The following is a 14,622-nucleotide window of genomic DNA, read 5'->3' as shown; positions in this document are numbered from 1 at the left end:
TTTGATGGATCAGTTGGTTGGTGCGAGTGTGTTCAGCAAAATAGATTTGAGATCGGGTTATCATCAGATGCGTGTGAAAACTGAGGATATTCAGAAGACTGCTTTCAGAACGAGGTATGGACATTATGAGTATTCTGTAATGCCTTTTGGTGTGACTAATGCGCCTGGAGTGTTTATGGAGTATATGAATAGGATTTTCCATCCGTACCTAGATCAGTTTGTTGTGGTGTTTATTGACGATATTTTGGTGTATTCGAAATCTGAAGAAGAGCATGCTGAGCATTTGAGATTGGTTTTAGGAGTTCTACGAGAAAAGAAGCTATTTGCTAAACTGTCAAAGTGTGAATTTTGGTTAGAAGAGGTTAGTTTTCTTGGTCATGTGATTTCAAGAGATGGTGTTGCTGTTGATCCTTCTAAGATAGAAGCTGTATCTAAGTGGGAAGCTCCGAAGTCAGTTTCTGAGATAAGGAGTTTTCTTGGACTTACAGGATATTATAGGAAGTTCATTGAGGGATTTTCTAAGTTGGCGTTACCGTTGACGATGTTGACTAGAGAGGGGCAAGCGTTTGTTTGGGACTCAAAATGTGAAGAAGGTTTCCAAGAGTTAAAGAGAAGGTTGACTACTGCTCCTATTCTGATATTACCGAGTTCGTCGGAATCATTTGAGGTTTACTGTGATGCTTCATTGTTGGGTTTGGGTGGTGTGTTGATGCAGAACAAGCAGGTTATAGCTTATGCTTCGAGACAACTGAGGGTTCATGAGAGGAACTATCCGACACACGATTTAGAGTTGGCAGCCGTGGTATTTGTTCTGAAGTTATGGAGGCATTACTTGTACGGGTCAAGATTTGAGGTTTTCAGTGACCATAAAAGTTTAAAGTATTTGTTTGATCAGAAAGAGCTGAATATGAGACAGAGAAGATGGTTAGAGTTTCTGAAGGATTATGACTTTGGTTTGAATTACCATCCGGGTAAAGCAAACGTAGTGGCTGATGCATTGAGTCGGAAATCATTGCATATGTCTATGTTAATGGTTAAAGAATTGGATTTAATTGAACAGTTTAGAGACTTGAGTTTGGTGTGTGAGAGTACTCACAATAGTGTTAAATTGGGAATGTTGAAGTTAACGAGTGGTATTCTGGATGAGATTAGAGAGGGTCAAAAATCCGATGTGCTTTTGGTTGATAAGTTGACTCTAGTGAATCAAGGTCAAGGTGGTGAATTCAGAGTTGATGAGAATGGTGTTTTGAAAATTGGTAATCGGGTGTGTATTCCGGATGTTACCGAGCTTAAGAAGAGTATTCTTGAGGAAGGACATCGTAGTGGCCTGAGTATTCATCCTGGGGCTACGAAGATGTATCATGATTTGAAAAAGTTATTTTGGTGGCCGGGAATGAAAAGAGAAATTGCGAGTTTTGTTTATTCTTGTTTGACTTGTCAGAAGTCAAAGGTTGAGCATCAGAAGCCATCTGGGCTAATGCAACCGTTGGCTATTCCAGAGTGGAAGTGGGATAGTATCAGTATGGATTTTGTTTCTGGTTTACCGAGGACAATTAAGAATTTTGAAGCTATTTGGGTGATTGTTGACAGATTGACAAAATCGGCTCATTTTATTCCGATCAGAATGGATTATCCATTAGAGAGATTAGCTGAGTTGTATATTGAGAAGATTGTAAGTTTGCATGGTATTCCGTCGAGTAATGTTTCGGACAGAGATCCTAGATTTACATCGAAGTTCTGGGAAGGTTTGCAGAGGGCTTTGGGAACTAAGCTGAGATTGAGTTCTGCATATCATCCGCAGACTGATGGTCAGACTGAGAGGACGATTCAGTCACTAGAGGATCTTTTGAGGGCTTGTGTTTTGGAAAAGGGAGGTGCTTGGGATTGTTATTTACCTTCGATTGAGTTTACCTACAACAATAGTTTTCATTCGAGCATTGGTATGGCACCGTTTGAAGCTTTGTATGGTAGGAGATGTCGGACACCTTTATGTTGGTATGAGTCCGATGAGAGTGTTGTGGTTGGACCGGAGATTGTCCAACAAACTACGGAAAAGATTAAGATGATTCAGGAGAAGATGAGAATTGCTCAGAGTCGTTAGAAGAGTTATCACGACAAGAGGAGAAAGTCACTTGAGTTTCAGGAGGGAGATCATGTGTTTCTTCGTGTTACTCCGATAACTGGAATTGGTCGAGCTTTGAAGTCGAAGAAGTTGACACCTCGATTTATTGGTCCTTATCAGATTTTGGAGAGGATAGGGGAGGTAGCCTATCGTATCGCTTTACCGCCGTCACTTGCGAATTTGCATGAGGTTTTTCATGTGTCTCCGTTGAGGAGGTACATTCCTGATCTGTCGCATGTAGTCCAAATAGATGATGTACAGGTGAGAGATAACCTGACTGTTGAAACATCACCTATGAGGATCGAGGATCGAGAGTTGAAGCAGTTGCGGGGTAAAGAGATTGCTTTGGTAAAGGTAACTTGGGGAGGACCAGCAGGTGGAAATGTGACTTGGGAACTTGAGAGTCAGATGAAGGAGTCTTATCCGGAGTTATTCGCTTGAGGTATGTTTTCGAGGACGAAAACTCTTTTAGTGGGGGAGAGTTGTAACACCCCGATAAAAATAAGATAATTATTTAATTTAAGTTAATATTATATTTATTAATTTAATTAAATAATTGGAATTATTGGATTATTATTATTATTATTGGAATAATAATTATTGGAAAGTATATAAGTTGGAAATAAGAAAAGAGTTCCATTTTGGTAAAAGGGTTTTTACGTGAAAAGCAGAGAAGCGGCTGAAAAGAGGAAAAGGGCAAAGAGACAGAGCAAGAGGAAGAAGGTTGGAGAAGAGAAAAGCTTGGAGCTTAAAGATTGCCGGATTAACTCAGGTAAGGGGGGTTTATCGTCGTTTAATGGGTATTATGGGTTAACATGTAATGGGTAGTGATAAACCGTTGAATTGACCCTAATTGGGATGTTGAATGCTGAAAAATTATGTTGGATAAGTTGTGTTAAAGCTGTAATTGAATCTGTATTTGGGTGAGTCGTGATTTCCCGAACGTATAGCTTTTTACGGAATCGGAATCGGAGGTCCGGAAGTCCTCCAACGGCGGAAAATGCGGAGAATTCTGCATTCTGTTTCGTGTTAGCGCAGGAACAGCTTTCTGTCTTGCGTTAACCGGTTAACCCAGGGTGTTAACCGGTTAACACTGTTAGGAATTGTGAGGTATTGCTGTTTTGCTTGCGTTAACCGGTTAACCCAGGGCGTTAACCGGTTAACACTGTTGTGAGTTGTGAAAATATTGTTGTTCTGTCTGCGTTAACCGGTTAACCCAGGGCGTTAACCGGTTAACACTGTTGGGTTTTGCCAGAAAGCGTGTTCTGTGTTGCGTTAACCGGTTAACCCAGGGCGTTAACCGGTTAACACTGTTGGAAATTGGAAAAAATTGATATTTTAATGTTGTGAACATAATTGGTGATTGGCCTATATCGGTGTGTCATATAGTAGGGATTATTTCCCGTTGTTTTGAGTAGGATAGGTATTAGTAAAGTGTGCTAATACTGTGATTAAATTATTTGGCATGACATGATATGATTATGTGATAAATATGCTGATGATGTGTGAAAATATGCATAATGTTGTGAATGTATTTATTATGTATGTAATTGTGGATGGACTGTTTTATGGCCTAGAGTGTGAGCATATGTCCATTGTGGATTGTTGTTGATGTTGCATTGCTAGGTGAATTAGCATGCATATTGTGGCCTTTATGGTGGTAGCTAATTCCCATGGTGAGGAATTAGTGTGTAAATCATTATGGATTGTTGTTGATGTTTGCATGCTAGGTGATTAGCGTGCATAGCATAGCCCTTGGGGTGGTAGCTAATTCCCGTGGTGAGGAACTAGTGAGTTGGTGGTAGCTAATTCCCGTGGTGAGGAATTAGTGAGTGAGTCACTAGGTCTCAAATGAGTGGGACTAGTGGGCTTGGTAGCCGTATCTGGATTTGATCGGTGAGGTGAACTATATGTTCACGAATAGTCGGTACCGCAGGCATGGAGTCTCATTGCATAATGTATGTCTTGTGTATAATATGAATGGATGTGTTCCAATATTATACGTGTGTTTGATGTTTATGTTGAGCATGATTATGATGTTTGAGTGGAGGTTGCCGTTACCGAATGTGTGATATGATTAGGGTGATTAATGTGTTATTTACTTAGCATTACATGATATTTTATAATGCTTATTATATCGATTGAGGAACTCACCCTTACAACTATGTTTTCAGGTAACGAGTAGTGATTGAGTAGAAGCTAGTGCTTGGAGTCTAGTGTAATCTTCTTAGTGGGTCATGCTCTGATAGATGTAACATCGGGACGGGATGTTTTACCTTGTTGAATAATTTTACATGTAATGTGTTACATGTTTTGCATGATTGATTTGATTTCTATCCGCTGCGTATTGTGCAAATGCTTTATGTTTTGAATTAATAAAAGAGCATGACAGTTATTTGGTGAATGGTGTGAAATGATTGTGTGACACCCTTAATTGCATAATTACTCTGATTGATATATTGCTATTTTAATTAAATATTTGGGGTATTTTAGAAGGGTGTTACACTCTTCACCTCTCTCTCGTAGGTTGCCTCCATGTCTGCCTTCTCTTTGGCAAGTCGATCGTACTTCCTCTTCCAAAACTTGGAAGACTGAGGAAGTAGAGAAGTCCATGCATCATCAGGATCGTTAATAACCTGATGCTCGAGGAAATCTATCAAAGCATCCTTCTCCTTGATCTGCTGAAGAAACTCCTCTCGTTCACGGATCCAAGCACGCGAACGGTCTTCGTCTCTCACCTCCTCTACTCCTTGGTCAGGGAGGGTTGAATGCCCAGCCATAACCAATGGTGTAGGTCTTGGATATTCGTAAGGCATGAGGTACTCGGAAGCTCTCCTCCTCACCCAAGAAGTATAAGGCTCCAAAGCGATACAATTCTTCGGACCTAGCTCCTTCCTTCCTTTCTTATGGATCTTGCGCCAAGCGTGGACCATCCTGCCCTTCAAGCCTTGGAGATCTTTACCCTCCTGAAAGAACACACCCTCTAACAGAATGTTATTGGGTTTATCCTTTAGGGGGAACCTAAGTTGACGACGTGCCAAAATAGGGTTGTAGTTAATTCCACCACACGTACCAAGAAGAGGCACATTAGAGAATTCACCACAAGAGTCAATAATCTGCACACCATCATACACACGGTTGTACCAAAATATATCATCATTAGTGAGAGACATAAGCCTCGTGGACCACCGTAGACATCCTTTGTTCTCCTTGAAGGCGACTATTTGCGGCACGTGCGAAATAAACCACTTGTACAACAGAGCCAAACAACACACAATGGTACCACCACCCTTTGCATTCCTCATATGCAAAGAAAAGTAAGTGTCACACAACAGAGTCGGAATGGGATTAAGAGTAGAGAAAATACTAATAGCGTTCACATCCACAAACTTGTCGACGTTGGGGAATAACACTAGCCCATAGATGAGAAGCACAAATATGGCGTCAAAGGCGTCCTCACTCATGGCCTTCCCATACATAGTAGCTTGAGCAATGAGGAACTCAGAAGGGAGACCTTGAGTTCCACCTTTGGTAGTCATATGAGCACCAACCAGAGATTCATCTATATGCAACATATCAGCTATCTCTTGAGAAGTAGGAACACTCTCTAAGCCACTGAACGACAACTGGTCTAGAATAGGTATACCCACAAGGTAGGCATACTCCTCAAGCGTGGGCAAAAGCTGAAAATCCAGAAACGTGAAGCAATGGTACAAGGGATCATAAAACTGCACCAATACACTCATCAATCCTTCGTCCACTTGAGTAATCAAAACAAATAGAAGCTTCCCAAAACGAGCCTTGAAACCCACGGGATCTAATACATATGATGTCAAATTCCTTAGCTCTTTCAAGTCGGGTTGTCGGAAACTGTACTTCTTTGTATTCCTTCTTTGCTTATCCATGTCTGAAAATTTGCAAATAGACCTCTTAAGTTCCTTGAAAATCTTCTCATTATTGATGATATGGATGCAAATGGGTGCATGAATGCATGGATGCAACAATCGCACTAAAGGATCAAGCAAAGCACACCAAACAAGGGTCATGGGATGGGTCAAGTCCTCCTTAATATCAATCATCCATTTTGGTGGATTATGGTTTACACCTTATCAACACCCAAGTTCCATTGATATTAAGGATACAAGAACGGATCAACCATGAATCAAGGGTTTGTTGCAAGTCACGAGCATGGAGTCTTGTTTAAGAACCCCCCAAAGGGAGTGTACTAGGGTTTAAACCTGCCAACACATGTTCTACAAGAGGTTCCCATAGTCATCATCCCATCTTTCGGATATTATCGGATAAACGACTACTCGTATTCCAAAAATATTCTCAAGAGAGACTCTTGTGAGTGTAGTATCACGTAATAATCGTATCAAATCTTACACTTGAACGACTTTCGCACTACATCCTAAGAATAGGCTAAGATGGGCTTGGAAAACTAAGGTCTTTGGCTTCTAAGGTCTATATTGGAAAGAGTAATGTCTAACCATAACTACTTGTGTGACATTATTGATCCCAACAAGACCTCCACCAAGTGAATGGGCTTGCAAGTCAACTTGCTAAGGAATAACTCCACACAAGTCAACAAGACTATGCCATTCTCCTATCCTAAGTGCACTCGAGTTCGGGTATAGAACTCATCTCACAAAGATCACCAAGCATACAAGGAATTAATATTCAAAGGAATGGTTAGAAAGCGAACAAAAACCTTAAAGTTTTATCGAATCAAAAACTAGTAAAAATGTCAGAGATCGGGGTAAGGGGGTTGGTTATGCAATGGGAATGTTTTAAGCACCCAAAACATCCTAGGTACTCCTAGGGAGCCCTTTTCATACTTGTTGTAAGGTTGGTATTTTGTGAAAATTTGTTTGTGCAAACATGATCGAAGAGATGAGAAGAGAATATACAAGTCATTTACATTTTGTGTTTGGATGGATAAACCCATTGCCTACGTACCATCTTAAAAAAGATTAGGATCAAAACCTCGTAGTTCGGGGTAAAAATCAAAAAAATGAGTTGATGAATTGATTGGTCCAAAAGCCTTAAGGTCTTTTGTTATCCAAGCGAGAAAACTCAACCTAAAACCACAAATCCACCATGTGAGGATAGCTTCAACATGCTAGTGAGGGGTTAACCCTATAATAAGCATGGAAGACTCATTGTCCATCACTAAGGATATAGGTGAGTATTACATCTACCTCAAGGATAACTCAAACCTAATAGCTAAAGGTTATGAAAAAGTTTTGATTAAGAGAGTGGCCATTGAAACCACAAAAGGGATTTGAATGAGTGGTATTTACCAATGAAAGGTATTTACAAAGTATGGTTAAAGTTGATTTAAAAGTTCAATTCAAAATAAGTGTTATGAAAGGAAGTTTTGAAAATCAAAAGCATAAGGCTTAGGTTTCTAATGTTTGAAAACAAGTGTTAATGTTTGCACAAAAAGGTTTTGGCTTGGGTTAGAGTAGAGGGAAGAAGAAGAATGGCTAAAGTCCTAATCATACAAGGGATAAGGGATAAGAGACAAGACCACAAATGGAGTTTCTCTCTTGAGATCATATTGATGATCCAAGTGGCTCCTATCCTTTGGAATATGCAAGCAAAATGATAGTAAGCTCAAGCAATCAACATAACCAAATAAGCTCCTTAGGAGATCCTCAATGTATCTTGTATCTTTCACTTTGAATGAACAATGACAATGGTTCTTCAATTTGAGCTCTCATAGGATCCCCTAGCACAAAAGCACACACATCAAAAGTTCCATGAAGTAAATCAAGAATGGACAAGAGTGAGTTTAGAGGTTTGGTCCTTCTAATCCATCTTCAACATTAGGGTCCTTTTACTCCAATTTGCATAGGGAAAGTCCTAGAAACTAAGTCCATTTGTCCATTTCTTTGCATTTGGTCCATATCAATCAAAACAAAACACAAGCACAATGATATATAAACAATTATGTGCTCAAGTGAGCAAAAGGCAAATTACATTAACATAAACATGTGCTCAAGTGAGTAAAGGAGGAAAAGCAAATGAATAATATGTACAAGAATAGTAAATCGCATAAATGTAAAGAGCAAGAATTAAATGTTAATGGTTAATGGTTAGTGTTAGTAGTTAGTGTGCCATAAGGAAAATTTAGCGCTATGTTAAGCAATCGTAATTAGACTTATGTAGAAGTCACAACTATCTGAGGCCGGTCAATAATAATGTAGGCAACAACACAAGTTAGAGGTCTTGATTAGTGAATCAAACTCCAACAACTTGCCATGCCAAAAAGAAGATGAGAAATGATTTTGTATTGATTTAAGTCCTTTGCATGATTTAGAAAGCAATTTATCCTTAATGCAAAGCCATTCACTTGATCATTGATCAAGATGAATCAGATTTGAATCAATGAAGATTAAACCTCCCTAATCAATGCTAACCATCAATCTTTAACTCATTGATCAAAAAAAGAAAAGAAGAAGAAGAAGATGATGAAGAATAGAAATGAAGAATTAAAGTGCATTAAATATAATGGAATGAGATAACCAACAAGCTATGAGCAAAGATAGAGAAGATCAAGGTCAAACAATAGAAAACAGAAGAAAAATGAAGATTAGAAGTCAATAAATAAACAAAATATTTTTGGCATTTTTAATATTTAAAATAAAACTTGAATTAAAAATATTAAAGAAAGGGTCAAACTTCAAACTCACTTCATATCAACTTTGAAAAGTCCAAGTGAATTATCCCAAGTTCAACAAGGTCAGACAAAGTTTGACAAAAAAATTCAGCATTTTTAAAAGTCAGAAACTATTTTTAATCAATTAAAAATGCATAAAAATAACCTAATTGAACTAAAATCTCAAATAAATCTCAAATCAATTAATAAATTGATGAGAATATTTTTCATAGATCTATCATCACTCAAAGAGGTTGAGAAAATATTTTTGTATTTTTTGGATCTCAAAAACTATTTAAAATGAATTAAAAATAACCCGAAAAGAGAAAATTATTAAAAAAATAGCAAATGATAAAATAAAAAATATTAAAAATCATTTTTAGAAGCTAGAAATTAAGAGAGAAATAATGCAATTGGTCCCATAATTTTTGGACCAATAATGAAAGAGATATGGATTTTAGAAATAAAATGGAATTAAAAGAAATAAAATAAAATAGAAATCAGAAATTAAAAATTAGAAAAAAGGAGAGGCGTTGGATGATGGCCCATTAATTGAGCTGGCATATCACATGGCTCTCAGCGCGCTTCCACAATACATCCAAGTCAATGCAACCACACACTGTTTATTAAAAAGTCATAACAATGAGAGGCCTAGATCTAATCTGGAAATGAAAATGGACGGCCACGATTGGATCTGGAGACCAGGCGGTGGCCAGCGCCACCGTCTTCTCCGGCTAGCTCCGGCGAAGGCCAAACTTATAGAAGAACAAATGTGCACCAAAACGCACGATCCAGGTACCAAATGAAAGGTGGAGTGATGTACATCACTCATATGTCACTCAATTCCACTCTAGATCCTTATTGAGAGAGAAATCAGAGATGGAACTTTGGTGGTGTTCAACTGAACTTGCTTAATTTCAAAAATTAAGAACACAACAATGATGCCTCTATGCAGAGGACTTCAGATCACACAAAATCAAGGCAAATGGAACAATATATAGGTTGTTTCAAACAAAAATGCACTTGAGCAAAACCTTGGAATTGAGATGAATTGAGTCACTATCTTTGAGTTCTTTTGCAAACAGAAGCTTCTATGGATCAAGGTGAAGAGGTCTAGGAACTTTAGATCTTAAGAAAACAGTCGAGGAAATTGAATTCTAGATATGAAATTTTTAGAGAAAATTGAGATTTGTTCCTTTGGTATGGGTGTAGATTCAATTCAGCAGAGGTTTAGGCGCCTTTAGGTTGAGAAATGAGAGCTCACATGCCATGTATTTATAGCCAAAGCCATCTGATATGCATGAACAAAGTGTGCATGGGAGAAGAGGGTCTCCATGCATGGGCCTGTACAGGCGCATGGAGGGCCCAATTCTGATTGCAATTGGTTGCTTATATCATAATTAGAAGGAATGGACGTGCAAATATGATATTATGAGCTCATGCAATGCGTTTGAAATGAATTTCCAAAAATGCACTAAAAGGTTCTCTTCTTCGAAAATGGTATTTCCAAAATTGAAGCATAGGCTTATGGGTAATGGTTGAAAAGCTTGCTGCATAAGGAACAAATGCTATGTTGATCAAAACTCCAATTGGGCCTTGGAAATTAATGAAATTTGAGCTTGAAGTGTAGGGTGCAAAACATGCATATGTGAAGTTTCCAAATTTGGCCAATGTTCAAACCCTTCTGTCTTAATGATGCAAGCTCCAAATGATAAAATCTCCAACACGAAAGTTATAGACCTTTTTAAGACAATCAATTTGGACATAAATTTCGAATCATTTGGAATTTTTAGGGAGAAGTTATGGGCACTTGAAGTTGGACTTTTTCACATTTCAATGCATTTGGCCCAAAGTGATCTATAATGTTTTGCATTATCACATGTATTTCTTTTGAGATTTTGCAATTTTGCTCAACATAACATTTTACGTAGACACATTAATATTTCCAATGCATTAAGTCTCACCTCAAAATCATGAAAAATGAATGAGTTATGTTCTTGGGAAGTTGACCCAAAATTAGGGTTTCAATCAAAATGACCTATAATGTCTTGGAATGGATGATGACCTTCCAAGCTTCAAATCAAATTTTGATGAACATGAAAGTTGTTCATATTGTACTTAATAACATTTTTTAACTTGGGGTCATATCCATTTGACCATCACATAAAAAGTTAGGTCTCAGTGTATTTCAAAATATTCCGATGAATTGACTGATAAACTTCTCAAGTCCACACCTCATATCTTGATGAATGGATGATTGAGGACACTCAAATGAGTTAAAATATGCATGAAATGGTGAATTAAAGAACTTCCCTTTATTTTTTTGACCATGGGCTGAGGTTGCTTCAAGAGCAAGGCACAATTGATGAACAGATGAATTAGGGTTTCCTTGGGAAACAAGCCTCAAACCCCTTGACTTGCTTTGATCAAAATGATGAATTGAGATACTTGGGACGCATATTTGATGGATGAGAGCTTTGGGGAACCATTGCCATGTTTTCCTTCATCTCCTCTTGACCACATCATTGCACATAGGATCTCCTAGAAGCCTTTAGACCTTGTGACTGCTCAAGCTACAATCAAGAGATGTTAGTGACATATTCTTTTGCTTTTGAGTTAATAAAAAATGAGAAAAGCAATAATATACAATTCAAGCATGCTTGGTGATCTCAAACCACTCACAAGATATCCCAACCCAAAGGCAAAGGGAACCAAGATGCTTATGATCCTCGAGGCTATGCAAATGCCATGTTATGATGCCATGAGGGATTCTGGGGCCAAAATTAAGGCCTTATAACTTCATCCACCTTGAATAACTCTTGCTATGAGCTTCAAATGTAAAGAGTTCCTTAATCAAACCTCTTCAATTTGGTCACAAACTTGACCTCATTTGGATTTGACATGAAGAAGTTATGCATTTTAGAAGTTGAGGAAAATTGCTTGTTCAATGGTAATGGTACTGGCCCAAAATGACCTATAATGTTTCCTCTTTGCACATGACCTTGCAATTTGAATTTGAAGTTTATCAAAGAACCAAAGTTGGAGAGGACATCTTGAAATTGATCATGAAACTTGGATGGCCTTCATCTCATAAAAATTGAGCAAGTTATGGTCCTTAGAAGTTAACCTCCTAACTAGAGCAAAAATAAAATGACTTATAATATTTCAACATAAAAAATAACTTTTCATGCAAAACTATCTCTTGACCTCAACATGAATTTTTTTTGGAATGTCATAATGAGTAACGTTTATCTTGGAATCATTTTCATATGACAAATATTGTAGGAGATAGGGTCTAGAGAACCCCAATTTTGACAAGTTGACTTTCCCTGGTCAACCTCGTTGAACCATCTTGCAAACTTGAAGTTATCTTGAAATATTTGATCAATTGTTGAAGAAACTTTCTAAGGAAGTCACACAAGATACCCAAATGATTTCTTGCTCAAAAAAATAAGTGAAGATTATAGGGATCCATATATTATGTTTAGAACCATTGTGAATCATCTCTTGATTGATCTTCTTGTAATGAGGGTCTCAACCCCTAGTTGTGAGCTTGTGAGGCATTGGTGGATGCACACACTACCTATAAAAGAAACAAAGTTATACATAGACATATTTTTGGCATTTTGGTTAGTAAAATAAAATATGATACAATCAAATATGCTTGGTGATCTCTCCCAATGCAAACCCAATGAATGAGGGGTACAGAGGATGCCAAGTTGTGATCCTAAAGCCAATGCATATGATGAGATAACATGAGATATCTTAGGGTAAAAATTGGGTTCTTACATTTGGTACCTTGGAATTGGTTTGTTTTGTTTCCCCAAGAAGAGTCTTATGACTATTTGTTTTCCTTTTAAGGAATCTGTTTGCATCCTCGTGCGGTGCATTATTTATCCTAGTGGATTTTTTCCCTACTGAAGTCCCCACAGAGTTGATCTTGATTGATAAAATATATAGTTGGAGTTTGTCTTCTCACCGGTTCCCCACTCATAGTTTTACCTCTTGTTGTGGCGTGGATTCCCCGCGGAGTTTCCTCTTCTGATGAAATATCTTCCATTAAGATAGTATTTGATTTTGAGCAATATTGATGTAGCCATCGAGCTATGGGTAAACCCTACGTCATTGAAAAAATCAGACTCGCCGTCGCGCTTTTAAAGAGATTGGTGGATTGATTTTAACAAAAAAAGTTTAAAGGAAAAGGGCACAAAATGGCCAAAAGATTTAAATGAATTTGTTAGTTCTTTTTGTATTTTTAAATTGAGGTCAATATGATTACGTTTATTCACAAGTTTGATTAAGAAAAAAGTTTTCAAAATCAGTGGCACAAGGCCAAAGTTTCTATTCATTAAAACATGTCTATATTTAAAATACAAACAAAGAAGGTTTTAAAATGAGGGAGAGATTTTGAAATTAAAGAAAGAAGGGAGGAGATGAAGGGACTACCCTAAACATAATAAAAAGTTAAAAGTTGAAAAGATCTGACCAATGGGAAGCAATCCACAAGACAAGAATGTCATATAGAAACTCATTTCCTTTGAACTATTGAGCAAGCAACAAGCATAAGAAACATTCAAGCAATTAATAATGAAGATCAAGGCATCAAATAAAGATGGTAGTAATATCCAAGCAAGCACTCCAATAGCAAATAAGTCTTCAAGTCCCTTCCAATGTATCATATGAAATATTTCCTTGGCAAACTCATGGAAACAATCGTCAGACATAACAATGATAATAGTAAAACAATTAATCATTGAGACAACGAGACAGATGAATCAAGGGCGCTCAAGGTTTACATCAAATGAAGGGCACTATCAAGGATAGCTCAGTCTCAAAATAATGGCATCGGCCAAGTCCTTCAAAGCATAGGGAATGTTGCCTACTTCTAAGTCCAAGAGCTCAGATCAAGTCAAGGGCAGAGGTCCAACGGTCCACCAACATATTTTTTAGGGTTTTTTGTTGTTATTGAGTATTTTAAGTTCCTAAGACCACAAACATAACAAAATCAAAAGCACACAATATATACAAGCATAAATGATATGGCTTAAGTGAGCAAAGTGAAAATAACTTAAACATAAACATCTTGCATGAAATGTAAATGGAAATGAATGATAAATAAACTTAAATTTTTATTGCATTAAGTAAATGACTTGAAAGTAAAGAATTATTAATTAGAAGTTTGTCATATATTAGTGAAGAGTTTTGATTGTTTAAGTCATTCTTTTAAGAACACCCGACCATTCATTCACAAGTATGAAGACATGAATCAAGACATCATGTATGAGAAGGGCTCCAACTTGGAAAAATCAACAAGTATGCCAGTAGCTCTCACAAATGGAAAAAAGGTAAAGTCTTCACATAATGCCATGAAGAATGGGAGACTTACAATCTCACTTACAAGAATGATATGCCTTGTGGGACAGATTTAGCTCCATGTTAAGCATTCGTAATTGGACTTATGTAGAAGTCACAACTATCTGAGGTCGGGCAATAAAATTACTGGTGTTAATGCATGTTAGAGATATGGTATAAAGAACCATACTCCTAGAACATACTGTCATACCCTAAATTTTACCCTGAGTTTTCACTCGCATCAGCATAACATAAATCGATCCATTTTGTCGTGTATTTCATCAATTTAAAACATTCATCAGGGTTCAGGTAAAAAGTCAAGAATTCTGACATTTTATCCGACTTTAATAGTACTCATTCAGTTGTATGTTGATTAAGTAGTCAAAAGACTTGATTTCTCAATCTTGTTGCATCGCTTATTTTTTATTGCATCGTGTTACAGAGGTTCAGAAAGTGATAATCAAGAGTATTGTCGTTGTCTGAA

The sequence above is a fragment of the Lathyrus oleraceus genome, chromosome 6, assembly GCF_024323335.1.
Source record: "Lathyrus oleraceus cultivar Zhongwan6 chromosome 6, CAAS_Psat_ZW6_1.0, whole genome shotgun sequence".
Taxonomy (NCBI): Eukaryota; Viridiplantae; Streptophyta; class Magnoliopsida; order Fabales; family Fabaceae; genus Lathyrus; species Lathyrus oleraceus.
This window is presented reverse-complemented; position numbering follows the sequence as displayed.